General features: G+C 39.1%; 1 pseudogene; it reads left to right on the top strand.

Moving 5' to 3' along the window:
• Positions 1 to 25,749, top strand: LOC133752483 (ADP/ATP translocase 2-like; annotated as a pseudogene).
• Positions 25,750 to 26,381: the final 632 nt, after the last annotated feature.

The raw sequence follows: 26,381 nt of genomic DNA, 5'->3' as shown, positions 1-26,381 counted from the left end.
ATGGATGGAGCAAGAGGCCCGAGGTCAAGGACTGAGAGCGCACCAGCCAGGGGACCTTTTGTGCACAGGGCCACCCCTCCCCCTGCCAAAGAGCAGCTTCCATTGATGAGAAGGCCAGTTTCACACTGCATGCCCCAGGCACCAAAATGTTAGTTAGGGCTCTAGTTCTGTCCCACATCCCTCACCCCTTGACATTGTACCAATCTCCACACTGCTTTCCCTGTCTCCAAGCTGCAGCAATCCCTGTTGCTGGGCTTCCTGAGATTACCACAGATTCTTGCTGCCTGTCCTTGGTGGGCACTTAATTGTTGCTCAGACAGCTTTCTGACTGAATATTTGCTCAGAGAGGTGAAGGGACTTTTGTCTCTTCTGTCAGTCCTATGCAGCTGAGCCTTCATCTCATCTGTAAAGGGAGGATGATAATAGTATCTACTATAGCATTGTTCTAAGGACTAAAGTGCATGGCAGAGTACCTAACACATAAAATAAGCACTCAGTAAGTGTGAGTTCCCTTCTCGGAGTTCTGAATAATCCTTTAGTCTACTTTTTTCCTATACTGTGATAAAGACTATATATGAATACTAGTTATGACACTTGCCATAGCAGATTAGATGAATGTTAGTTATGACCAACTCCACACCTGCCACCACCCCTCCCTGGTCACCCCTGCACCTCAACCCATCAGTAGATGAAAGGCGTTTGAAAGAATTTTTCCTTTAAGGACCTAGAAACTGAAAACTCTTTGGTTTGGTACCAAGAACTCTTATTGCAGTCAACTTTGTCATAAAGAGGAAAGCCTTGGTTTCAGATGCTGCCACAGAGTGTTGCTTCTTTCCTTCAGTGTGGAGAGTTTTAAGTGAATGTGGAATCAAAGCCAGTTCTGTCTTCTTCATATCACTGAGGTCTATAAGCCCAGGGACATTCTTATCCATGATTTGAAACCACAACCAAGCATCAGGTAAGAATTGCAAAAAGTAGCCGGCACGGCGGCTCACTAGGCTAATCCTCCGCCTTGCGGCGCCGGCACACCGGGTTCTAGTCCCTGTCGGGGCACCAATCCTGTCCCGGTTGCCCCTCTTCCAGGCCAGCTCTCTGCTGTGGCCAGGGAGTGCAGTGGAGGATGGCCCAAGTGCTTGGGCCCTGCACCCCAGGGGAGACCAGGAGAAGCACCTGGCTCCTGCCACCGGATCAGCGCGGTGCGCCGGCCGCAGCGCGCCTACCGCGGCGGCCATTGGAGGGTGAACCAACGGCAAAGGAAGACCTTTCTCTCTCTCTCTCTCACTGTCCACTCTGCCTGTTAAAAAAAAAAAAAAAAAAAAAAAAAACAAAGAATTGCAAAAAGTGAGGTTCCTGTATCCTTTATTTACTTTTGCCCAAATGTATTTATTTTTTCAAAATCTAGCATCCTATGTGCATGTCCTTTATATGTTGTTTCCAGCTGATTTACCCTTTAGAAAAGCCATAGTAACAGGAAATGCATTCCTTGGAAGTGACTCAGGCATTACAATAGCACATATCCTGCTCACTTAGCCAGGCCTCCAAGGAAAATTGATCAGGGGACTCAACATCCCACATAAACTAAGTGAAACATAGTCTCTACTGTGCTACACTTGGAAACATCTGATCATGATAGCATTTCATATTTTAAACACAAGAGTAATGTTTAAAATAGCTCATAGCATTTTCTGAGCAAAAGATATTAATTTTGATGAGGTCTAGTTTATTTTTTCTTTTATCACTTGTGCTTCTGATGACAAATCTAAAAACCCCTGATCCTAAAGGTTTTTATTTACATTTTTTTAAATTTTCCACTGAAAGCCTTACATTTTGTATTAAGTCTGTGATACATTTTGAGTTAATTTTTGTAATAGCTGTGAGACTTAGGTCAAAAATTTTTTTTTGCCAGAGTATGTCCAATTCCTCTGTCATCACTTGTTGGAAAGACTGTATACCTTTTAAACATCAGTTGGATATATTGGTATGGATCTGTTCTGAGGCTCTCTGCTCTATTCCCTTGATACATTGATCAAGGTCTGTTCCTTGGCCAGTACCACAATGGGTTGATTACCACAGCTATATAGCAACCCTTCATAAACAGGTACAGTGATTGCTCTCACTTAATTCTTCTCTTTGAAGATTGTTAGCTACTCTAGGGCCTTTAATTTCCATATACATTTTAGCTTAAACCTGTTTATAACTACCAAAATCCATACTGGTATTTAGATAGGTATTGTGTTAAACTCACAGATGATTTTGGAGACAATTGACCTCTTTTTTTTCTTTTCTTTTTTTTTTTAACTTTTATTTAATGAATATAAATTTCCAGTGTACAGCTTATGGATTACAATGGCTTCCCCCTCCCATAACTTCCCTCCCACCCGCAACCCTCCCCTCTCCCTCTTCCCTTCCATTCACATCAAGATTCATTTTCAATTCTCTTTATATACAGAAGATCAATTTAGTATAAAGATTGCAACAGTTTGCACCCACATAGAAACACAAAGTGAAACATACTGTTTGAGTACTAGTTATAGCATTAAATCAAAATGCACAGCACATTAAGGATAGAGATCCCACATGAGGAGCAAGTGCACAGTGGCTCCTGTTGTTGACCCAACAAATTGACACTCTAGTTTATGGCACCAGTAACCATCCTAGGCTGTCGTCATGAGTTGCCAAGGCTATGGAAGCCTTCCAAGTTTGCCGACTCTGATCATATTTACACAAGGTCATAAAAGACAGAGTGAGGATAGTAACCAATGATCCTAAGAGTGGCATTTACCAGGTCAGAACAATTATACAGCATGAAGTGGGGAAGAGGACCATCAGTACACACAGGTTGGGAGTAGAGCCATTGGAGGTAGAGTAGAGGTTATGATTACAAAGGAATGAGGCCCAAGTGCGCTAGACAGGGTCTAGAACAAAGGACAGAGTCATTAGTAGAGGAGCTAAGAAAGGTGCTGTCTAAGCTACAATTAAGTTTTCTGATTGAGGGGCAAATAGAACCTGATAGAAGGGGCTTGATAATAATCTGTTGGGCTTTAGGCCTTGTAAGTTAAGAGGCCCACACCTATCTATCTCTTCACATGGGGTATATCCTAAGGGAGGTGTGAACCTCCTAGGGGAAGGCACTCTGTTGACTTTCATTACTTGGCTGGCCTGGGAGGAGAGCTGGCCAGGTAAAGGCAAGTGGCATCTCTAACAAGAAATTTAACAGTTCTGCCTGCAATGTTGCTGACCCTACTTGACCATACCCTCAGCTGCAGTGGTCACTTTGGAAGCTGGGCTGAGTGAAGGGCTTTTCAGCTTAGAGCCAATAAGATCTGTGGCTCTGACCTGGGCATCCTTCGACTCCAGGGCAGGTCCATTTCCAGTGATCCAACTCTTGACAGAGCTGCCAGGGCTCTTCACAAGCTGACTTCTGCTGAAGCCCAGGCTTACCACATTAAAAGCCACTGCAGTGGACTGGCCTGTTGGGTCTCCTTGAGGGCAGATCACTGTACAGATCAGCCATTAATAGGCCTGCCACCCATTGCTTCTGATGCCTAGCTTTCTTTTCTTCCTGGTTTGTGTTAAAGCAGACCAGAGGATGCAAGTCAAGGGAGTGCCCGTGTCCCATCTCTAATCTTCGGTGGCCTGAACTACAAGTCTATAGTCACAGGCATGTTCTGTAGTAGTTTTTCTAAGGTAGACAATGACCATGAGGAAAATTATATTCTCACTTAAAAACTTTCTTTCCCTTTGGTCTGAAAGGGAGGTTTGTTCTACTTACTGTATACTTCGCTGATGGCGAAGTGAATCTAGCTATGAGATTATTATTTAAGATCTTATTTTGGCTATGCTATTACAGAAAAATGTTAGCCATCTCTTTTATAAGGTCTAAAGATTAAATTGTGCGTCCTACAGATTCCTTCATAATAGAATTAGTTTCCTACCTTGAAGAGAATAGAGAAATGAAAGAACATGTTGAGCTTAGAATAGAGAAATGAGGGAGCAAGTCCTGGATCGCTTGCTGACAATAGCAATATTACATGAATACTTAGCAAACAGTTTCAACCATTAGATAACAACTTAAAAAACATTTACCAGAAGGTCCAATTCCTTCTATAAATTTTAAGAATCATGTATTTGAAAACACCTCTTAAATATCTAACATGGTATAGTTTGTTTAACCAGTAAACTTAAGCACAACCATGTAAAATGTTTTTAGTTTCTTTCTACCAACAAGTTTAAAACATATGATACACAGATTCAGGTCACACAAATTAAAATGTATCTTTGATTGATTTTAGCAGCTTAAATTTATGGACAATCTTATCTATAAGCCATTTAAAATAAAACTCTTAATAAAATTTCCCCATGTGGACATACAATATGTACACACATATAACATAGCATAATAGGCCAATATAGCAATTTTAATAATAGCTTTTAAAATCTTTAACTCTTTTTGTAGATTGCCAATTGATTTGAATTGCTTTTTGTTTTTAGTAACCTCAGTTAACCATACTTTCTCTCAGTTGGTACTGTTAATACATTATTGGCTTCATCTGTTTACAGAGCCATCCCAAAGTACTGAATACAATAAAAGTGGCTGGGAAAAGTCCATAAGAACCTATAGGAGGACAGCTAAACACAGAACCAACAACGCTTTAGTTTTATGAGCAGCAAATCCTATATAACTGTGGATGACAAAAGACTTTAAGTCGCCATGTTTAAAATTATAAACTCATCAACCAACAAGAGGCACTTGCTTCCTTCACAGTATTTTTGAAAGCACCTGTAGGATTTTACAAGTATTTAATCCTTTAGGCCTCTGGGGCTTTCTCATTAAGATAACTATCATGTATAGTTCTTTTATTTTGTGGAAGACTTTCTTAAGATTGCTGTTCATTCTTTTTTAAATGTTTGGTAGAATTCTCCAGTCAAACAATATGAACTTGGCTATTTTATTTTGAGGGGGGTTTTAAATTACAAATGCAATTACTTGAATAGTCACAGGACCATTCAGGATGTCTATTTCATCTTGATTGAGTTTTAGTATTTTGTGAGTTTTAAAGAATGAGTCTTTTTTTTTTGCCTGAATTTTAAAATTTATGGGCCTAAAGCTATTTGTAGTATTCTCTTATTTTACTTTTAGTGGATACATGCTGTGTAATGATATACTCTGCTTCATTCCTGATGTTGTTTTCTTGTATCTTCTCTCTTTTTATCTTTGTCAGTCTTGTGATAGATCTTTCAGTTTTACTGATTTTTCCTCAAAGAATCAGTGTTCTGTTCTTGTTTTTCTATTTCCAGTTTTATTTATTTCTTCTTGTACTTTTGCCATTTCTTTTCTTCTGCTTGTTTGGGTTTATTTTATTCTTATTTTTCTTTTCTTTTCTTTCTTTTTTTTTTTTTTTTTTTTTTTTTTTTTGGCAGGCAGAGTGGACAGTGAGAGAGACAGAGAGAAAGGTCTTCCTTTGCCTTTGGTTCACCCTCCAATGGCCTGCGCACTCTGCTGATCCGAAGCCAGGAGCCAGGTGCTTCTCCTGGTCTCCCATGCGGTGCAGGGCCCAAGGACTTGGGCCATCCTCCACTGCACTCCCGGGCCACAGCAGAGAACTGGCCTGGAAGAGGGGCAACCGGGACAGAATCCGGCGCCCCCACCAGGACTAGAACCCGGTGTGCCGGCGCCGCAAGGCGGAGGATTAGCCTATTAAGCCGCGGCACCAGCCTTTATTCTTATTTTTCTAGTTTCTTGAGATAATTTAGATTATTCATTCGAACCTGTCTTTATTTCAGTAGTAGGCATTTAGTGTAAGTCCCTTTCTTCACTGCTGTAGTCCCATTCCATATATTTTGATATGTTGTATTTTTCCCTTAGAAATTTAATAGAGTTTATGTCTTCTTAATTAATCAGAAGTACAGAGATTTTCCATATTCCCCTGCTCCAACACATGCACGGTCTTCCCCATTACCAATATCCCTTACCAGAGTGGCACATTTGTTAACAACTGATGAGCCTTCAGTGACATCATTGTCACCTAAATCCATAGTTATAGTTCACTCTTGGTAATACGTATTCTCTGTGATTGGTTAAGCTTATAATGAAGTGTATCCATTGTTATGGTATCATACAGAATAATTTCACTTCCCCAAAAATCTTCTTTGTGTTACCTTCATCCCTTTCTTCCCTAAACCCCTAGCAAACTCTCACCTTTTTACTGTCTCCATGGTTTTCTTTCTCCAGAATGTTGGACTCACACAGAATTTAGACTTTTCAGAATGATTTCTTTCTTTTAATAATTCGCATTTAGGGGCCGGCGCCATGGTGCAGTAGGTTAATCCTCTGCCTGTGGCACCGGCTTCCCATGTGGATGCCAGTTCTAGTCCCAGCTGCTCCTCTTCCAATCCAGCTCTCTGCTATGACCTGGGAAAGCAGTAGAAGATGGCCCAAGAGTTTGGGCCCCTGCACCCATGTGGGAGACCGGGAAGAAGCACCTGGCTCCTTGCAGCTCCAGCCGTTGCGGCCATTTGGGGAGTGAACCTACGGACGGAAGACCTTTCTCTCTGTTTCTCCCTCTTACTGTCTGTAACTCTACCTTTCAAATGAATAAATAAAATGTTTTAAAATATAATATGCATTTATGTTTCCCCCATGTTTTTTCACACCATGATAACTCATTTTTTAGCTCTGAATATTATTCTATTGTCTCAGTGTTCCGTGGTTTGTTTATCTATTCACCTACTGAAGGACATGTTGATTGCTTCCACCTTTAGACAATTATGCATCAAGCTACTGTGTGAAACTTTTTGTGTGAACCCAAGTTAGGTCTTTTGGGAATATAGAAGCAAGATTACTGGATAATATGATAAGAGGATGTTTAGCTTCATGAGAAGCTGTCAAATTGTCTTCCAGTGTGTCCACAATTATACATTTCAACCAGCAATGAATATGAGTTCCTATTGCTCTATATCCTCAGCAGTATTTAGGATTGTCAATGTTCTTGATACTGATCATTCTAATAGGTATAGAGTAGTATCTCTTTTTTGTTTTAATTTCCATTTATCTGATGACATGTGATGTGGAGAACCTTTTATAATATGTCTGTTAAGGTATTTGTGCTATTTTTTTGATCAGGTTATTTGTTTTCTTGTTGTTGCATTTTGTGATTTTTTTTGTACATGTTGGATAACAGTATTTTTTCAGGTGTATCTTTGCTATTTTCTCCCATTCTGTGGCTTACGTTTTTCATTCTTTTTTTTTTAACTTTTATTTAGTAGATACAAATTTCCAAAGTACAATTTATGGATTACAATGGCTTTTCCCCCCCCATAACTTCCCTCCCACCCACAATCCTCCCCTTTCCCGCTCCCTCTCCCATTCCATTCACATCAAGATTCATTTTCGATTATCTTTATATACAGAAGATCAGTTTAGTATATGTTAAGTAAAGATTTCAACAGTTTGCACCCACATAGAAACACAAAGTGTAAAATACTGTTTGACCACTAGTCATATCATTAATTAACATTGAACTACACATTAAGGACAGAGATCCTACGTGGGGAGTAAGTGCACGGTGACTCCTGTTGTTGGCTTAACAAATTGACACTCTTGTTTAAGGTGTCAGTAATCTCCCTAGGCTCTAGTCATGAGTTGCCAAGGCTATGGAAGCCTTTTGAGTTCACTGACTCTGATCATATTTAGACAAGGTCATAGTCAAAGTGGAAGTTCTCTCCTCCCTTCAGAGAAAAGGTACCTCCTTCTTTGATGACCTGTTCTTTCCACTGGGATCTCACTCACAGAGATCTTTCATTTAGTTCTTTTATTTTTTTTGCCAGAGTGTCTTGGCTTTCCATGCCTAAAATACTCTCATGGGCTCTTCAGCCAGATCCGAATGCCTTAAGGGCTGATTCTGAGGCCAGAGTGCTGTTTAGGACATCCACCATTCTATGAGTCTGCTGTGTATCTCGCTTCCCATGTTGGATCGTTCTCTCCCGTTTTTATTCTATCAGTTAGTACTAGCAGACACTAGTCTTGTTTCTGTGATCCCTTTGACTCTTAGACCTATCAGAGCCATCAATTGTGAACTGAAATTGATCACTTGGACTAGTGAGATGGCATTGGTACATGCCACCTTGATGGGATTGTATTGGAATCCTCTGGCACATTTCTAACTCCACCATTTGGGGCAAGTCAGCTTAAGCATGTCCCCAATTGTACATCCCCTCCCTCTCTTATTCCCACTCTTATATTTAACAGAGATCACTTTTCAGTTAACTTTAAACACCTAAGAATAATTGTGTGTTAATTACATAGCTCAACCAATGCTATTAAGTAGAACAAACAAAAATTCTAAAAGGGATATAGTATTAAATTGTACATCAACAGTCAGGACAAGGGCTGATCAACTCATTTTTTCTCATAATGTCCATTTCACTTCATCAGGTTTCCTTTTTGATGCTCAGTTAGTTGTCACCAATGAGGGATAATGTATGATATTTGTCCCTTTGGGACTGGCTTATTTGTGAACTTTCTAACCCCTCTCAGAATACCTGTACTTTTTAATTGTCCTTGTCACCCATACTTTTACCTAACATTGAATATAAATATTTGAATCTATTAATATTACTTGTAAAGCACATTTTAAACAATTGGGGGTGGGAATAGGCTAGTAGTTAAGACACCTATGTCCTGCAATAGAGAACGTGATGGGTTGGATTCCCAGCTGCTGCTCCTGACTCAAGCTTCCTGTTAATGCAGATCATGGGAGGCAGTGGTGGTGTCTCAAGAGATTGGGTTGCTGCCACCCATATGGGAGACTTGGATTGAGTTCCCAGCTCCCAGTTCTCTGCTTTGGCCTGGCCTAACCATCGGCTGTTGCAGGCTTTTTTAAAGTAAACCAGCAAATGGGAACTCTTTTTATATGTCTGTCTCTCTGACTCTCAAATTTTTAAAAAAATACAGTATATGTAAACATAAAGTGATTATTATATTGTCCCCATTTGTTCAGAAAAACAAAATAATAAACTTACTTTGCTTTCTACAGCATTGTCGCTTAAACTTAGCTATACATTGGACTCAACTGGGGGCTGTAAACAACATTGAACTATTTATACCACCTGCAGAGATTTTAATTTAATTGATTTAAGGAGCAGAATGGATTTTGGGTCTTAAAAAAGATTAAAATTTAAGAGTGACCAAGTACTACAATGAACCTTGTTCTTGTATTCACAAGATTAACAGCATCAGCATCACCAGGAAACTTGATGGAAATACAAAATCTCGGGCCCTACCCCACCAGGCTTACTGCATCAGGAATCATAAGAAGGGAGAAAAACACCTGTTTTCTCATAACATTATCAGGTACTTCCAATACACACTCAAGTCTGAGAACTACTAGTTCAGGACTGAGTTGGTAAATATGCATCTTAAAGAAAGCCTCTTGAGAGTGGCAAGATGGTGGAGTAGCAAGGGAGCACACTGATAGTCTGGGAAGAGACAGTTTAATAACAGTGGAGAAACTGCAGGTTCAAGGAAGAGTAGGGGAAGAAACAGCAGAGAAAACTCTTCCGGAACTAGTGATTCATGGTGGACCTGCAGGGAGGGTGTGGGAGCCCACAGCTCGGGACACCAGCGGAAAGAGGAGACTAGAGAAAGCAAGCTTGAACCCTGTGGAGAAAAGTTCATCAGGTTAACTAGGAGAGAGAGGAAAAAAAAAAAGGGACCGGTACAGATATGAGTTTCTCTCTCTGCACTCACCTCTCAAAGGCGAGCAAGACAAAGAGCAGGCGCCATTTTGGACATATGTAAAAGTGGCGTGACCTCAGGACTGCACCCGCCCTTGGCCAAGCAGAAAAACCTGACTCTGTTGGGGTGAAATAACAGGAGATTAGGACCTAGTGAATGTGTGGTGCTAAGGAACTGAGACTGTGAAAAAAGAGATGGTGGGGGAGAGAACTCATGGAATTCACGTGAGTACTCTCCAGAGACGCTACAATTCAGTAGCCTTGGCAACCCAGTGGGAGACTGCAGGAGAATTTGAGCCCACACTGAGGGTAGCACAGATTCCCTATGTGGTCCTTGGGAAAGAGCTTCCAATCTCTGGCTCCTGTGGGGATATCATTTGCCTGCTAACTACCTCCAATTCCACTCATCTGTGCAGAACTACTTCCCTTCTGAATAAAAAGAGAGAGAGAGAGAGAGAGAGTTTTACCACACCTAACCTGGGAGTGTCACCTTTGGCACACCTTAACCCTGAGGAACCAAACAGAGCTCTCAGGCCACACCCATCTCAAGCCTCTAAGGCTCCATCAAAAGCAGATAGTCCACTTAATGCAGTCATAGTATAGCAAGAAAAAAACACCACAGTGAGGGAAGAAGAATCCAAAGAATATCTCCACCATGCCAAGAAACAAACGCAGAAACCGAGGAAACAGGAACAAGGAAGACGATATGACATCCCCAAATGAACAAGACACCCCAAGTCCAGATAATGAAGATGATGAGATGGAAGAAATGCAAGATATAGATTTCAAAAAATTATGATAAGAACATTTAGACGTTTTCAAAAACAAATGCTTGAGCTACGGAATTCCTTACTGGACAGGATAGAAAATCTCCTTAGAGAAAATGAAATCTTAAGGGGGAATCAAAATGAAACGCAGAAACTGGTAGAACAGGAAAGTGTGATAGTGAAGAGAAATCAAGATGAAATGAAGAACTCAATATATCAAATGACAAACAAATTAGAGAGCCTTAAAAACAGAGTCAGTGAAACAGAAGAGAGAATATTGGACTTAGAAGACAGAGCACAGGAAAGAATACAGTCAAACCAAAGAAAAGAAGAGGAAAATGGAAATCTAAAGACTATTGTTTGGAATCTACAGGATACTATCAAAAAAAAAAAAAAAACAACATTCGGGTTCTAGGAGTTCCTGAAGGCATGGAGAGAGAGAAAGGATTAGAGGGCCTTTTTAGAGAGATACTTGCAGAGAACTTACCGGGTCAGAAGGACAGAGACATCCTAGTACAGGAAGCTCATAGAACCCCTAGTAAACATGACCAAAAGAGATCCTCACCACAACACGTTGTAATCAAACTCACCACAGTGAAACAGAAAGAAAAGGATCTAAAAGGTGCAAGAGAGAAACGTCAGATTACTCTCAGAGGATCTCCAATTAGACTCACAGCAGATTTCTCATAAAAAACCTTACAGGCTAGAAGGGAATGGCGAGACATAGCCCAGGTACAAACAGAGAAAAATTGCCAGCCCAGAATATTATATCCTGCAAATCTCTCATTTGTGAATGAAGGTGAAATAAAGACCTTTCACAGCAAACAGAAATTGAAAGAATTTGTTGCCACTCGTCCAGCCCTGCAAAAGATGCGTAAAGATGTGTTACACACAGAAACACAGAAACATGGTCATCAATATGAAAGAAGGTAAAGGAAGGAAACCTCACAGCAACAGATCACAGGAATCTCAAAGCATATATTAGAAAATATTTTTGGCAAATTGCAGGGCAAAGTCACTACTTATTAATAGTCACATTGAACATTAATGGCCAGAACTGTCCAGTTAAAAGACACCGACTGGCTGATTGGGTTAAGGAACAAAACCCATGTATTTGCTGCTTACAAGAAACACATCTTTCCAACAAAGATGCATACAGACTGAAAGTGAAAGGCTGAAAAAGATATACCACGCCAACTGAAATGAAAAAAGAGTGGGCGTAGCCATCTTAATATCGGACAACATACACTTTAACAAAAAACTGTTAAGAGAGACAAAGAGGGGCATTATATAATGATTAAGGGATCAATTCAACAGGAAGATATAACGATTATCAATCTATATGCACCTAATTACAGGGAACCAGTTTATTTAAAAGATTTGTTAAGGAAACTTAAATGTAGACTTAGACTCCAATACAATAGTACTGGGGGACTTCAATACTGTACTCTCAGAAATAGACAGATCAACCAGACAGAACATCAACAAGGAGACAGTAGATTTAAATGACACTATAGCCGAATGGATCTAACAGATATCTACAGAACTTTTCATCCTACACATAAAGCATTTACATTCTTCTCAGCAGTACGTGGAACCTTCTCTAGGATTGACCACATACTAGGCCATAAAGCAAGTCTCAGCAAATTCAAAAGAATTAGAATCATACGATGCAACTTCTCAGAACATAGAATGAAGTTGGAAATTAGCAACTCAGGAATCCCTAGAACATATGCAAACACATGGAGATTGAACAACATGCTCCTGAATGAACATTGGGTCATAGAAGAAATCAAAATAGAAATCAAAAGCTTTCTGGAAATAAATGAAGATAAAAGCACAACATACCAAAACCTATGGGATACAATAAAAGCAGTGTTAAGAGGAAAGTTTATATCAATAGGTGCCTACATCAAGAAACTGGAAAGGCACCAAATAAATGAGCTTTCAAATCATCTCAAGGATCTAGAAAATCTGCAGCAAACAAGACCCAAATCTAGTAGGAGAAGAGAAATAATTAAAATCAAAGAAGAAATCAACCAAACTGAATCCAAAAAAAAAAAATTACAAAAAAATCAGCAAAACGAGGAGCTGGTTTTTTGGAAAAATAAACAAAATTGACACCCCATCGGTGCAACTAACTAAAAAAAGAAGAGAAAAGACCCAAATCAATAGGATCAGAGATGAAAAAGGAAACGTAACAACAGACACCACAGAAATAAAAAGAATCATCAGAAATTACTACAAGGACTTGTATGCCAACAAACAGGGAAATTTATCAGAAATGGATAGATTCTTGGACACATACAACCTACCTAAATTGAGCCAGGAAGACATAGAAAACCTAAACAGATCCATAACTGACACAGAAATTGAAACAGTAATAAAGGCCCTCCCAACAAAGAAAAGCCCAGGACCAGATGGATTCACTGCTGAATTCTACCATACATTTAAAGAAGAACTAATTCCAATTCTCCTCAAACTATTCAGAACAATTGAAAAAGAGGGAATCCTCCCAAATTCATTCTATGAAGCCGGCATCACCTTAATTCCTAAGCCAGAGAAAGATGCAGCATTGAAAGAGAATTACAGACCAATATCCCTGATGAACATGGATTCAAATATCCTCAATAAAATTCTGGGCAATAGAATGCAACAACACATCAGAAAGATCATCCACCCATGCCAAGTGGGATTACTCTCTGGCATGCAGGGATGGTTCAATGTTGGCAAAACAATCAATGTTGTACACCACATTAACAGACTGCAGAAAAAAAAAAACCCATATGATGATCTCAATAGACACAGAGAAAGCATTTGATAAAATACAACACCCTTTCATGATGAAAACTCTAAGCAAACTAGGTATGGAAGGAACATTCCTCAATACAATCAAAGCAATTTATGAACAACCCACGGCTAACATCCTATTGAATGGGGAAAAGTTAGAAGCATTTCCACTGAGATCTGGTACCAGACAGGGATGCCCACTCTCACCACTGCTATTCAATGTAGTTCTGGAAGTCTTAGCCAGAGCTATTAGGCAAGAATAAGAAATTAAAGGGATACAAATTGAGAAGGAAGAAGTCAAACTATCCCTCTTTGCAGATGATATGATTCTTTACTTAGGGGATCCAAAGAACTCTACTAAGTGACTATTGGAACTCATTGAAGAGTTTGGCAAAGTAGCAGGATATAAAATCAATGCACAAAAATCAACAGCCTTTGTATACACAGGCAATCTCTACAATGAAAATTACAAAACCTCAAAGAAAGAAATAGAAGAGGATACCAAAAATGGAAAAATCTTCCATGCTCATGGATTGGAAGAATCAATATCATCAAAATATCCATTCTCCCAAAAGCAATTTATAGATTCAATGCAATACCAATCAAAATACCAAAGACATTCTTCTCAAATATGGAAAAAAATGATACTGAAATTCATATGGAGACTATGAAATTCATATGGAGACATAGCTAAAGCAATCTTGTGTAACAAAAACAAAGCTGGAAGCATCACAATACCAGATTTCAGGACATACTACATGGCAGTTGTTATCAAATCAGCATGGTACTGGTACATAAACAGATAGATAGACCAATGGAACAGAGTAGAAACACCAGAAATTAATCTAAACATCTACAGCCTACTTATATTTGATCAAGGATCCAAAACCAAGATGGGCCAAGGACCTCAAAAGACAATTTTCAAAAGAGGAAATCCAAATGGCCAACAGACACATGAAAAAATGTTCAAGATCACTAGCAATCAGGGAAATGCAAATCAAAACCACAATGAGGTTTCGCCTCACCCTGGTTAGAATGGCTCACATTTAGAAATCTACCAACAATAGATGCTGCGAGGATGTGGGGAAAAAGGGACACTAACCCACTGTTGGTGAGAATGCAAACTGGTTAAGCCACTATGGAAGTCAGTCTGGAGATTCCTCAGAAACCTGAATATAACCCTACCATACAACCCAGCCATCCCACTCCTTGGAATTTACCCAAAGGAAATTAAATTGGCGAACAAAAAAGCTGTCTGCACCTTAATGCATATTGCAGCCTAATTCACAATAGCTAAGACCTGGAACCAACCAAAATGCCCATCAACAGTAGACTGGATAAAGAAATTTTGGGACATGTACTCTATAGAATACTATACAGCATTCAAAAACAATGAAATCCGGTCATTTGGAACAAAGTGGAGGAATCTGGAAAACATTATGCTGAGTGAATTAAGCCAGTCCCAAAGGGACAAATATCATATGTTCTCCCTGATCAGCAACAACTAACTGAGGACCAAAGGGGAAACCTGTTGAACTGAAATGGACACTATGAGAAACAGTGACTTGGTCAGCCCTTGTCCTGACTGTTGATGTACAATTTAATACTTTATCCATTTTAATTTTTTTTATTCTAGTTTTATTGGTTGAACTCTGTAATTAACACACAATTATTTTTAGGTGTTTAAAGTTGACTGAAAAGTGATCCCTGTTAAATATAAGAGTGGGAATAAGAGAGGGAGGAGATGTACAATTTGGGACATGCTCAATCAGACTTGCCCCAAATGGTGGAGTTAGAAATGTGCCAGAGGATTCCAATACAATCCCATCAAGGTGGCATGTACCAATACCATCTCACTAGTCCAAGTGATCAATTTCAGTTCACAATTGATGGCTCTGATAGGTCTAAGAGTCAAAGGGATCACAGAAACAAGACTAGTGTCTGCTAGTACTAACTGATAGAATAAAAACGGGAGAGAACGATCCAACATGGGAAGCGAGATACACAGCAGACTCATAGAATGGCGGATGTCCTAAACAGCACTCTGGCCTCAGAATCAGCCCTTAAGGCATTCAGATCTGGCTGAAGAGCCCATGAGAGTATTTTAGGCATGGAAAGCCAAGACACTCTGGCAAAAAAAAAATAAAAGAACTAAATGAAAGATCTCTGTGAGTGAGATCCCAGTGGAAAGAACAGGTCATCAAAGAAGGAGGTACCTTTTCTCTGAAGGGAGGAGAGAACTTCCACTTTGACTATGACCTTGTCTAAATATGATCAGAATCAGTGAACTCAAAAGGCTTCCATAGCCTTGGCAACTCATGACTAGAGCCTAGGGAGATTACTGACACCTTAAACAAGAGTGTCAATTTGTTAAATCAACAATAGGAGTCACTGTGCACTTACTCCTCATGTAGGATCTCTGTCCTTAATGTGCTGTACATTGTGATTTAATGATATACCTAGTACTCAAACAGTATTTTTCACTTTGTGTTTCCATGTGGGTGCAAACTGTTGAAATCTTTACTTAATATATACTAAATTGATCTTCTGTATATAAAGAGAATTGAAAATGAATATTGATGTGAATGGAATGGGAGAGGGAGCGCGAAAGGGGAGGGTTGTGGGTGGCAGGGATGTTGGAGTGGGGGAAGCCCTTGTAATCCATAAGCTATACTTTGGAAATTTGTAGTCATTAAATAAAAGTTAAAAAAAAAGAAAGCTTCTTAGCATTTCTCAGCACATTTGTTTTCTTATAGTCAGGAATTAAATGAGCATACCTGATGTTAATACCTGATGTTTACACATACCATACTATGAGAAATAGGTGTAGAAAATATAGCAGGCTTATAAAATGTCATCACTGCATTTTTGTGACCATAGTTTCACTTTTACACAGAAAAATGTCCTGCACTTGGACTAGGAGTAGCAAGTTAAAAAGGTAAAAAGGGAATAGAAGAGGTAAAGACTTAATAGAAAGTTTAGTTTGAAGTATATGCTCAGAAATAAGTTAAAGCTGACACAAGAAAGTGTCATGCTTGTAGAAGATGAACAAAAAAGAGCTGAGAACAACCGGAATGACCATGGTGTGGGTGCATTGTCACATTTGTGCCCAGGACTGCCCGGATCAGTTTCCGCTAATCAGTGAGTCAGCCATTTCATGCGTGTTGCCCTCTGTGGCCAGACCCAGGCTTGAAGGAAGGAATTGAAGAACTTATTTCCCAACTGTTTCCTCCTCAACTTATAGCATGGCTTTTAGGCTTTTCTCTTAAAGTGCTTGTGCTTTCCTAAAAATTGCATATGTGAAGGAAATGTGTCTCTTTTATCTCTCCTGTGTCTTCCCAGTACCCCCCCAACCTCCCCAGAACTCTAACCACAGTAGAAACAAGAGACGGACTACTACCTAAAAGAGCAGGGTTCTTCAGCTATGGGAATCTTATGTTCTTCAATGGTGAGGAGAACAGTCGTAGCAAGGACATCTCTATCTTGTAAGGCATTTCTAACTTTTAAGGCTCTCTGTTTTTTTGCCCATCCCAATGTAATGTATTTTTTTTCCTTGAACTTTGTAACACAGAGCATTGAAATCTGGTGACATTTACATGAAACACTTCAGACTTAGATGCAATTTTTGTGACTCAATGGCAGGGACAACTCCTCTCTATTGATATCCACCTAGGGGCCCAGTTTGTGATGGATCACGTAAAGCTGCCACCTGTAATGTTGGCATCCCATTTGGGCTCAGGTTCATGCCCTGGCTATTTCACTTCCAATCCAGCTCCCTACTAATGTGCCTGCAAAAGCAGCGGAAGATGGCCAGGGGCATTGGTCCCCTGCCACCCACGTTGGAGACCCAAAAGAAGTTCCTGGCTCCTGGCTTTGGACTGGCCCAGCTCGGACCATTGAGGCCATTTGGGGAGTGAACCAGTAGATGGAAGATCTCTTTCTCTCTCTCCTTCTCTCTCTCATTCCCTCTCCCCGTGTGTGTGTGTGTGTGTGTGTGTAACTCTATCTTTCAAATAAAAAATAAATAAATCTTTAAAAAATACCATATCTGCTTTATTGTGAGCCTCTTCTAAGATAGTTCATACAAAAAGGTGATGTAGATGGTAGAAACTTCTAGCTAGAATAAAACTTGGAGATTTCACTTTATGGTCAGGGAGTTGAGGGTTAAGGCCACTATTTCATTGAAGGCCAAGTTCTTAACCATACCCTGTTCCAGATGTATCTAAACTAAGTACTGATATTCTTCCATAAATTTCTGTTTTTTAACTTCATTCTTTACTTTTGACCTAAATATATGCTTTCTAAAATGTTCAAAATTATGACAGTGGCTTTGCAAGGCACTAATAGGCTGACGGGCATTTGGGCAGCACTTTCCATTCCTGATGATGGTGGACATGCCTAATAGCTAATAGTGATGATGAATCTCAGAAGAGAATTACTGTAAGCCCCTCTACCCTAGTGTGATGAAAAGTATTTGTTATAACTGTAATCATGCTTTGTTAGCTGTTTGAACTAAGTCTGTTGAGCTCCAGATTGCAGGATGGTGGTAGCAGATCACACACTAATAGATTTCTCATTTGAGTAAGTTTGTATTCTCTGATTCTTGGCACATCGTTATCAGAATTGTAATCTCAAAATCCTTCCCCCCTATTCCAGAGGAGCACTTTTCTGAGCTCTTTTTATCATCAGTAAGAGGGGGTGGGTTGAAAGTCGTGCCTGTACGTGTTTTCTGTGCTAATCTGAGAGCTGGACTCAACCCCAGGGCTTGGGTCAGTTACACACAGAGATCTCATTGTGAGGGGGGAGGAAAATGGCAACTCCTCAGCTGCACTTTGAAATTCTGCATTAAAAAAAATCAAGTATTCATAAGCCTCTTATTTAATGAATGAATCCCTTTGTGTTTACATCCTTCACAATTCAGGGAACAAATAGGGTTTAGTTGCTAGAAAGTGAAAACTTCAAGCTCATCAGAGTGAGGGAAATAGTAGGCAATTTAAATGAACAGTGGAAATGGCTCCATCTCAATTCCTTGTACCTGCACCTAAAGGCATGCCAATCAATCCTTTTCAGTGTCTCCACCTCCCATTTTAGGGCATCATCCAAAAGAGGAGTAGCAAGATGCTGACCAGCATAACTCTATTCAGCTATTGTTTTGCTCACCTGAAATCTGAAAACAAAGGAACAGAACAACAAATAAAAGTTTGGTAGCTGCCATTTGCCCATGAACAGCCTGACTACTTTCTACCACATGCCTTCATCTTGCCCTCTCTCCTTTCATCTAAGATTGGTGTTTACCTCTCAATCTTAGTGGAAATGCCATCAAAGGAGCATTTTAAAGAGCCAACTCTATCAAAAGAGATGCAATAGAAAATTTTGTGTTGACATGATTTTCCAAATGGAAATGGGATAAATTCATTCTGGGGTTCTCCAACCCATTAGAGTAGTTTCAAGAAACTCTTCAATATTAATTAGTAGACTGCAAATTCAGTTCTATGCAATTATTTTGAGCCAGTTTTTGAGTATGAAAGAGCTAACTTATCATATTTTGAATTACCCATCTAGAAGCCTGAATATTTTTGTATTTCCATATTTCTTGAGTAGCACTTAATTTAATCTTAGCCCCATTTCTTTCAATAAACCATTGTTGCATCTCATAAGCAGCACAGCTTCTTCCTCTAACTCATCTCCCCGTGAAATTGGTTTAATGAAGCAGAAAGGTATGAAGCATTAGCAACAGTGGAATCCATGTGGTAGCACTTCATTTTTCAGAGGCACTCACATTTCCACCCTAATTTATAAAATCAGCACACAAATGATTTTTATCACGGCCATTACATCAGTATAAATTACTGCCTTTTCTATAACACGGCAGTTAGTCAAACAGTTGAAATGATATCTATTAGTCAAGAGACGGGGGGAGAGCTTGGAAAGAGTTAGTGAAAATGAGGGCTGATGGTTGTCTTACAGAAACACTAATATTAATTTACCATAATGAACACCAATGGGGTATTTTGCAAATGTATAGATGAAAATTAAATGCACAAGTGAAGCAAATAGGTCAATTTGTTCAGGACAAAGAAGGGGACCTTCAATAAACAAACGACACTATATAGAGAGAGGCAGAGATGTAATTAGTCAGGTACTCTGCCGTCCAGTGAGCAGACCACAACTACCCTGGGCAGGAGACATTGTTATTCTCTCCCTCTTGGGTGTCTTCATTTATCTCATTGTAACAACTGTCATCCTGGTTTTGTGCCCCTCAGTCTCACTATGTCAAATCCATCCTGCCAGAGCCTCTTTGAAGAGTATTACCAACTGGCATCCCCTCATTTCACCATTACCTACAACACTTACCAGAATCTAGTTGCTCTCCTTTCCAGTTAGGTTAACCCCAATCATCTTACCTTTCTAATATGGTCCACACGATCATTTGGGTGATATTTTGTCTATGGGTCCCTTTACTCTGACTCTGAGCTGTTTATTAAAAGATTGATTAGTACAGTATCCTTTGGAGAGAGGGAATGTAAAGAAAGTATAGGAAGAGTTTAATCTGAAGAGAATAAATTGTCCATGTACATCAAAAGTGACATTTAACATAAATAATTTGTGTCCAATTTGGAAGTCATTCCTGTGTACTGAGTGACATATTCATTTAATACAACAGAGCCTAGTATTTTCAAAGAGGTAGCTCTTTAGCAGTTGTGAAATAGATTTCAATTAAAATTTACACTCTGGTCAACATCAGATGTTTAGTTGCATTAAATGAGGTCAGTAGTTTACAAGCCCATTAATCTTAATGCTAAACAAAATTAGTGCTATCTGATATCAAATACACTGTAAGAAAATCTAAATCTTTCACTTTGTTTTTTAAAAGTTTTAAAAATTAATGTTGAAATGCAAAGAGACAAAGATAGTGATAGACTGACAGAGATCTCCCATCCACTGATTCACTTCAATGCCTACCATAACCAAAGCTGGGCCAGGCTGAAGCTGAGATCCTGGACCTCAGATCTGGATCTCCCACATGGATGGCAGGGACTCAACTACTTGAGCCATCATCTGCTTCCTCCCAAGGAAGCTGGAAGCTGGAATCCAGAGCAGAGCCAGGACTCAAATGCAGGAATTTTCATATGGGATGCTGACATCCCAAACAGTGTCTTAACCACTATGCCAAATTCCCATCCTGATTTACTTCTAAGTTAACCATTGTTTGAGATTACACAATGGTACACAGAGAGACAGAGAGAGATGATCTTGATCTTATCACCTGTCTTCTTCTAGGCAAGAGGAAGGATGTTTTATTTAGGTAATAGCCTTAGAGATCTACTTCTAACCCTAATTCCCTAAGTATGCCTTCTTAGTCCTGAGCCATGAGAAATACCACATTCTGCCAGTGGTTTTAGACCAGGAGCTGGGAACACTTTTGGGGGGAAAAATGGGAGAGGGCTAGATAGTAAATAATTTTGGCTTTCAGGCCATATGACTCAACACAGCTGTTGTTACACAAAATCAACCATAGACAATACAGAAATGAATGAGTGTGGCTGTGTTCCAATAAAATAATATTTATATGGGAGAGATCCAAGATGGCAGAATAGGGAAAAGACAAACTGATTTGACCATAGAAAGATACCGGAAAAACAGGGGAGAAGACACATTCCCAGGTGACAATTGGAGAGAAATTTACAGTGGAAAGTCTACAGAAAGAAGTCTCCATAGAGCAGCAAAGAATGTACAACCATACAGCAACAGTGACTTGTACAGCTGGTGGAGATGCCATCTTCTCAGAATGAGGTGAGAGAAATCTGCAGCACCCTGCATGCCACTGGTAATCTCTGAGGGAGAACCTCACAGTCCCCACTGACTTTGAGCCTGGCCTGAAGAGGTGCAGTCAGCAGGGTACCCACCTAACCCTGTGAAGGAAGGGAACATTGATTTCCTCTCCTCCCTCCATCAAGGTGCCCAGCAACAAGAGGGGATGAAGCATCATCTTCCAAAAATAATGTAAGTGAAGGTTGATGCAGACTGTGCACAACTGGTGGATTTTGTTTGAGGGACAAATGTGTAGTCCCCACTGACATTGAGTCTGACGTGGACTTCATTGTGTCTTTTAACTGTTTCTGACTCAAAGAAGAACATTATGTAGTGATTAAGAGGTCAATTCAGTAGGAATATGTGCCTATAATAAATGTAAATGCAGTCAATTACAGGGCACCTGGCTATTTAAAACAAATGTTAATAGATCTAAAGGGAGAAATAGGCTCCAATGCAATAATAATTCAGGACTACAAAATCCCACTTTTATCAATAGACAGATAAAATAGACAAAAAAATCAACAAAGAAACAGCAGAGCTGATCTACACTGTTGAACAAATGGATCTAATTCTTCTCAAATCTAGAAAAAAAATGACCTTAAAATTCATATGGAAACATGAGACTCCAAATAGCTAAAGCAATCTTCAACAACAAAAACAAAGCTGGAATCATCATAATACCAGATTTCAAAACATACTACATGGCAGTTATAATCAAAACAGCCTGGTACTGGTACAAAACATAGACTTGTGGACCAATGGGACAGATGAGAAACCCCAGAAATTAATGCACACATCTACAACCAGCTAATCTTTGACAAATAAGCTAAAATCACTCCCTGGAGAAGGGATAATCTCTTCAACAAATTGTGTTGGGAAAATTGCATCTCTACATACAAAAGTATTAAGACACCTACTTTACACCCTATTCAAAAATCAGCTCACAGTGGATCAATGATATTAACCTAAGACCTGAAACCATAAAATTACCGTAGGAAAACGGGGTAAGCACTACAAGACATTGACCTAGGCAAAGATTTCTTGAATAAGATCCCAGGAGCACAGGCAAAAATAGACAAATAAGATAATATCAAGCTAAGAAGTTTCTGCCCAGCAAAGGAAACACTCAAAACAGAGGCAACTGAAAGAGTACAGAAAATATATTTTCAAACTATATATCTAATAAAGGATTAATATCCAGAAAATATAGGATCTCAAGAAATTCAGCAAACAATGCATTAAGAAATGGGCAGATCCAGCTCTCTGCTATGGCCTGGGAAAGCAGTAGAAGATGGCTCAAATCCTTGAGCCCCTGTGCCCATGTAGGAGACCAGGAAGAAGCTCCTGGCTCCTGGCTTCAGATTGTCCCAGCTCCAGCCATTGTGGCCAGTTGGGGAATGAACCAGCAGGTGAAAAACCTCTCTCTCTCTCTCTTTCTCTCTCTCTCCCTCTCCCTCTCTCTACTTCTCTGTAACTGTGCCTTTCAAATACATAAATAAATATTTTTTAAAAAAGAAATGGACAAAGGACATGAACAGGGATTTTTCAAAGGGTGAAATGCAAATGGCCAACAGATACATGGAAAGATGCTTAGGATCATGAACTATCGGGGGAATGCAAATAAAAACTACAATGAGGTTTCATCTTGTTCCTAGTAGAATAGTGTCATCCAAAATTTAAAAAAAAAAAAATAGCAAATGCAGGCAAGGATATGGAGAAGAGGGTCCCTTAATACATTGTAAATGGGAATGTAAACTAGTACAATCATTATGGAAGACAGTATGGAGATTCCTCAGAAATCTGAAAATAGATCTACCATACGTCCCAGCCATCCCACTCCTGGGAATTTACCCAAAAGAAACGAAATCAGTATATGAAAGAGTTTATCTGTACCCCCATGTTTATTGCAGCTCAATTTACAATAGCTAAGATATGGAATCAACCCAGATATCCATTAACTGATGACTGGATAAAGAAAATATGGTGTATATATATACCATGGAATACTACTCAGACATAAAAAAGAATGAAATCCTGTATTTCATAACAAAATGGATTCAATTGGAAATGATTTTTATTAGTGAAATAAGCTAGTCACAAAAAGACAAATATGTGTTTTCTCTGATTTGTGGTAACTAATATATACAGTACAAAAATGTAATATGTAATGAAATTGACATATTGGGATTTAATTATTGCTTATAACCCTTTTATAAACTCCCAAGGAACAGTGCTCTTTTTACCTAGTACTTATTGAATTCTTTATTTAGTGAAGGATGAAGCTTGTGATTATCAAGTAAATTTAAAGTATATCATCACAAAAATTAAGATAAATAAGAAAGGTAAGAGAGAGAGGGTGAGAGTGAGGGAGGGTAGAAAGTATCATTTGTTCATTAAAGTATATATATGAAGTACATGAAATCTGTTCCCTTTATATAAATAAATAAATAAAAGAAGCATGGGCTTTAACATGTTAAAAAAAAAACACTATATTTATAAACATAAGCAGTAGCCTTGATATTGCCCATAGGCCATAGTTTGCTGACCCTGGATTTAGAGTATGCTTTTTTCTATGTTAGAAAAAAATAAACATAAACCAAGAAAAGATCAGCAAATTACAGAGATAAAACATTATCAAGCTACATTGAAAAGGAAATCCCCTTTCTTTAGTTACCACCTCCCCTACCCCCTACAGTTGAACTTGAGCTTTATCTAAGATCTTTGGAGCTGCCGTTATGCACCTAGCTCTCTTACTTTAGTCTTCATATTCTTTTATAATATCTTTTCTTGGTCTTGAGATTTTAAATATATATATGTCATCTATTAAGCTGCTATCTTCTATGTGTTCACATCTTACGGATGGAGAAGCTGGCTGAATTACACATGCTTGAGCCAGAACTAGTACTCATAACATTCCAACCTCAAGGCCTATGCTCATCTTGTGCCACACTGCAACGTCTAAACTTTCTGTCTTAAGTTGTTTTTTTAGAGGAGTTTATTTCTATATTCTTAAAAAGTTCAATTAGTTTTTAATACATTCAATATAGTTTATAGATATAATGCTAAGAATATGATGATATTCCTTTCTTCCCTCCCTCTTCCCATCCCTACCATCTTTCCTCTCTTTCCCTTTCTTTTTTTTAGTTTTTGATATAACATATTTTAAATTTACATTAAAATTAAAAAGCTTAATGCTTTACCAAATAATAAGTTTAACAAGTAAAAACAAAGAGACCCAAGCTTAATGAGAATATAGGAAAACACTATAAACCATAATTAATAGAAAAAAATGACCATTTCATCCATATACAGTAAATTTTAAAGTAATCACAGACCACTAAAACTGTGGTAGTTATAACATTTCTAACCATTGGTTTGACAAAGGTATAAAACAAAATTTTGCGAAACTATATTTGCAGCATACTGATACACAAAGGCATTTCCTTTTTTGTTGTTGTTTTCTTCTTTTCTTTTTTTAAATTTTAGCTCCCACATATAAGTGAGAGCATGTGGTATTTGTCTTTCTGTGTCCAGCTTATTTCACTCAATATAATGTCTGTCAGTTACATCCAAGGACTTCCTGACAGGTGGAGTGGCTGCAGCCATCTCCAAGACTGCGGTAGCACCCATCGAGAGGGTCAAGCTGCTGCTGCAGGTGCAGCATGCCAGCAAGCAAATCACTGCCGATAAGCAACACAAGGACATTATAGACTGCGTGGTTCGTATCCCCAAGGAGCAGGGAGTCCTGTCCTTCTGGAGTGGTAACCTGGCCAATGTCATCAGATACTTCCCCACCCAGGATCTCAACTTTGCCTTCAAAGATAACTACAAGCAGATCTTTCTGGGTGGCATGGACAGGAGGACCCAGTTTTGGCGCTACTTTGCAAGAAATCTGGCATCAGGTGGTGCTACTTGAGCCACATCCTTGTGTTTTGTGTACCCTCTTGATTTTGCCTGTACCTGTCTAGCAGCTGACGTGGGCAAAGCTGGAGCTGAAAGGGAATTCAGAGGCCTCGGTGACTGCCTGGTTAAGATCTACAAATCTGATGGGATTAGGGGCCTGTACCAAGGCTTTAACATGTCTGTACAGGGCATTATCATCTACCGAGCTGCCTACTTCGGTATCTATGACACCGCAAAAGGAATGCTTCCAGATCCTAAGAACACGCACATCTTCATCAGCTGTGTGATTGTGCAGTCTGTCACTGCTGTTGCTGGGTTGACTTCCTATCCATTTGACACTGTTTGTCGGCGCATGATGATGCAGTCGGGGCGTAAAGGAACTGATATCATGTACACAGGCACACTTGACTGCTGGAGGAAGATTGCTCGTGATGAAGGAGGCAAAGCGTTTTTCAAGGGTGCGTGGTCCAACGTCCTCAGAGGCATGGGTGGTGCTTTTGTGCTTGTCTTGTAGGATGAAATCAAGAAGTTCACATAAGTTATTCCCTAGGTTTGTTCCCCTGTAAACAGGCATGTTGTATTATAATCTTGAGCATTCTTGACAGGCTCCTGTCTGTCTTATCAAAAGCAACTATGTGCTGGTTGAAAATGGGAAGCAATAATACTCTTCTGACCAGTTTTCTCTTAAAGCTATTTCCATGATGATGATGATGATGGGAATCAATTACATTTTTTTTTATTTCAGTCACTCCTGATAAATAATTTGAAGAAATAAAAATATACACAATACAAAAAAAGTATCTGTTAGGTCCATTTGCTTGATAGTATGTTTCAACTCTGGTGTATCTTTATTGATTTTCTGTCTGTGTGATCCGTTCATTGATGAGAGAGGTATTTGAAGTCTCCCAATATTATTGTATTGAAGTCTATCTCTCCCTTTAGGTCTAATAATGTTTGCTGTATGTATCTGGGTGGTCTTGTGTTGTGTACATATATATTTGTGACTGTAATGTCTTGTTGCTGAATTGAAGCTTTTATCAAAATATTAAAATATAATGTCCTTTTTAATCTCTTTCTACAATTTTTGGTTTAAAGTCTGTTTTGCCTGCTATCAAGATAGCTATACCTACTCATTTTTGGTTTTGGATTGTCTGGTATATCTTTTTTTTCCAGCTGTTCACTTTCAGTCTTTGTGTATGTTTGCTTGTGAAGTGAGTTTCTTATAGGCAGCATATAGTGATGTCTTGGTTTTTTATGCATTAAGCCAACCTAAGTCTTTTGGCTGGAGAATTTAATCCATTTACATTCAATATTAGTATTGATAGATAAGGACTAACACTTGTGATTTTTTGTTTGGATGCTGATTGCATC

The sequence above is a fragment of the Lepus europaeus genome, chromosome X, assembly GCF_033115175.1.
Source record: "Lepus europaeus isolate LE1 chromosome X, mLepTim1.pri, whole genome shotgun sequence".
Taxonomy (NCBI): domain Eukaryota; kingdom Metazoa; phylum Chordata; class Mammalia; order Lagomorpha; family Leporidae; genus Lepus; species Lepus europaeus.
This window is presented reverse-complemented; position numbering and strand designations above follow the sequence as displayed.